This window comes from Bison bison, unplaced genomic scaffold (genome assembly GCF_000754665.1).
Source record: "Bison bison bison isolate TAMUID 2011002044 unplaced genomic scaffold, Bison_UMD1.0 scf7180017864538, whole genome shotgun sequence".
Lineage (NCBI taxonomy): Eukaryota > Metazoa > Chordata > Mammalia > Artiodactyla > Bovidae > Bison > Bison bison.
In genome coordinates, this window is record NW_011495086.1 from 1,120,502 (window position 1) to 1,123,936 (window position 3,435).

Below are 3,435 nucleotides of genomic sequence, written 5' to 3' on the forward strand. Positions count from 1 at the left end.
CTTGGTATTGGAATCCTTTGTTCTTGCAGCTGTCCACATAGGTCAGATCATAATTTCCCTGTAAACCTCTAACAAGACAAACGTTATTCTCTGTAATGTAACCTTTTATCTCTATATGAATGGAAAAGTGTTATTCCATCAAAGTCCAAAGTTTTGAAAGCAGGGCTATCCTGTATATTTCAGGCTATAGGCAACATTCTTAAGTCAGGCAAAGGCAATAGAATACCAAAGTTAAAGAAACAAATCTAATATGGAGTTATGTTTCTTCTTATCTAGTATAGCTTTCACGCATCCTTTATCCCATCCAGGTTAGTGGTAAGGTGTGTAGATGGAGCTATTCTGTCCTTGGTATGCTACAGTTCTGGGGGTTTTCAACCTGCCTTCTGCACTTGCAAATTTGGGGCCCCACATACGGCTTCCACGGTGGCTCAGATGGTAAAGAATCTGCCTGCAATGCAGGAGACCCAGGTTCAATCCCTGGGTTGGGAAGGTCCCCTGAAGAAGCAAATGATAATCCACTCCAGTATTCTTGTCTGGAGAACTCCATGGACAGAGGAGCCAGGTGGGCTACAGTGCAGGAGGTCACAAAGAGTCAAACACGACTGAGCAACTAACACTTTCACTTTCATTATGTGTACCTCCTTGAAGTGCCCGAAATCATTTTCCTCCTTACTGGGAGATTCCACTGGGAATACAGTTTCCTAAAATTGTTAGTGAACTTCCATGTCCACTTCCATACAATCTCATATGCAGATTTTTACATCGGAAGTTCTTTCCTACACCCAGTTCTCAAAGTCACTATCAATTCCTCTCTTCCTTTCTTTCTCAGAAATGATTGGCAGCTGCTTTGAGACCTTTTATATCATTTGAACTCATGACTATTTAAATATTTTATCCAACTGATAAGTTATATCAGCCTTTGTTGCCCAAAACCATTTAATCTCATTGTTTGCTTTAGGGTCTCATCCTTCACTTTGAACACTGAAATTTCTATCTATTTGATCACTGTTTAAGGAAAATCTGATTCTTATATGTGCTTATTTCTTATTCATAATAGCTTTCCAAACCATAAACACACACTCACACACGTACAATATTCAGATTCCTTCTAGTCACTTCACTCAGATACAGGCTTAATAGTAGTGTAGCAAGGGTTAGTTGCTCAGTCGTGTCCGAAACTGCAGCCCCATGGACTTGTAGCCTGCCACTGTTCATGGGATTCTCCAGGCAAGAATACTGGAGTGGGTTGACATTCCCTTCTCCAGAGGTCTTTCTGATCCAGCAATCAAACCCAGGTATCTTCATTCACTTGGTAATATTTCTATGTCCATGCATGTTGTTGTAAATGACATTTCATTTTTTATGGTTAAGTAATATTTCATGGACCACATACACTCCATGAGGTCACAAAAAGCTGGACATGAATGAGCACGCACACAATATTCTATTGTGAACTTAGGGATTTTGCTCATATCCTTGCTAGCTTGAGAAATGAGCATAATCACATGCTAGCAAAGTTATGGTCAAAATCCTTCAAGTTGGCTTCAGCAGTATGGGAACCAAGAACTTTGCATTTAATTTGTCTTCTGAACCCTCTACCTTTAAAACAGATATATATAGATTTTCAGACTGGCCATTAAGAAATGATCACATATTTCTATTTTTATAAAGGCAGCAAAACATTTCAAGGCAACAGTGTCTGCATTAGTTAGGATAATATTCACTAAACGCTACAACAAAAATCTCTTAAATATTACTTTCTTCCCCCCAAATCAGTTTTACAGCTATGTTAACTAAAAGAGAAGCCAGAATATTTTGACTGGAAAATCATAAACCTCTTCTCATCCTTGCATTATTCATCCTGTCTACTAAAAATTTTGTTTTATGATTATATTAATGAATGTTTCCATGGTGGCTGAGATGGTAAAGAATCTGCCTGCAAAGCAGGAGATCTGTGTTTGATTCCTGGGTTAGGAAGATCCTCTGGGGAAGGGAATGGCTACTCACTCTGGTATTCTTCCCTGGAGAATCCCCATGGACAGAGGAGCCTTGTGGGCTACCGTCCATGGTGTTGCAGAGTCAGACATGACTGAGTGACTAACACTTTCACAGACGTTTTGTTTTGTGATTATATTAATGAATGCACCTGTATTCATTATTTCTAGTATAAGTACAATTAAGTGTAACTTTACATTTACCCTGAATGCCTAGATAATCACTTTACATGTATCAGGGTCCTCTTTCATTAAAGGTATACTTTAATATTTATGTTGGTAGTTGAGCTAGTCTTCTTTTTGTATATCAGGCATGTAATTACCCAATTCCACATACTGAAATTACATGTAGAATTGTGATTCTGTACACATAAACACAATTTTTAAAATGTTAATTGCAAACATTGTAAACATCCTTTGTTATCTGATAAATATTGTAAAAATTCTGTGCTGTAAAATCTTGAGATATATAGTCTCATAAGGTGTTGCTCACATTGACAGTTTTATAACAGTTAGCATTCTGTAGATTTCCTGATATCTGGCAAGTTGTATGTATTCATGTCCAACTCAGTTTGACATCAGAAAAATGTCTCCTGTTGATGAATGTGTGTCCCTTAGACACATTTCTTAGAAAGGGTGACAATGCAGAAGCTATTGAAACCATAAAACTGTATTTTCTGCTGTCATATTTTTTCATAATCAACTTCCAGTTTTGCTTGTTCTGTGAAGCAAAATGAGGACATTGTGTGTGTGTGTGTGTGTGTGTGTGTGTGTGTGTATGAGATCAGAGGGCAGGTTTTTTCCTAGCAGATGTGGACACAGAGTTGGTTTTATGTGGTCTTCCACTTTCACATGATGGTAATTTATGATTCTAGATATTTCTTGAAGTTTTGGCAATTTTATTTTGCCATTTTTACAAAGTCCATTTTTGATAAAGCCTCTATAGAGAGTCCATTTTGGAGGAATGGGTCTAATATACAACTTGGTAAAATACATAGTTCCCCATGTATTTAGTCAATTCATTTCTCCCACACGATCCCACATATTTCAAGATGGGAGAGACTTCAAACGACAAGCATACAAATCTGAGTTGAACACATTTGAAAAATGTCTTTAAAAAGCACAAAGACATATGTGGAGTGATCTGTTGTCAGCAAAAATGGAGCAAACATATTCCATCTTATTTCCTCCTTTGATGGCAATGAAAACTACTGGGCTGTGAAAGATAAGCCACAGCAGGTAGATTGGGACAGAGAGTCAACAATGAAGGAAGACCTATTCACTGATGAGTTTCCTACATTTTTACCTTCATTTTTTTTTTCTCCCAAGGGTGGCCCAACTGTGAACCACATGTGAACAACAAAAATTGCAATTTAAGCTACCAGCTGGAGAGTTTAGGGTAACACATTTTTCTTCTCCCTGCCTTGCTCCAGGGACAGAA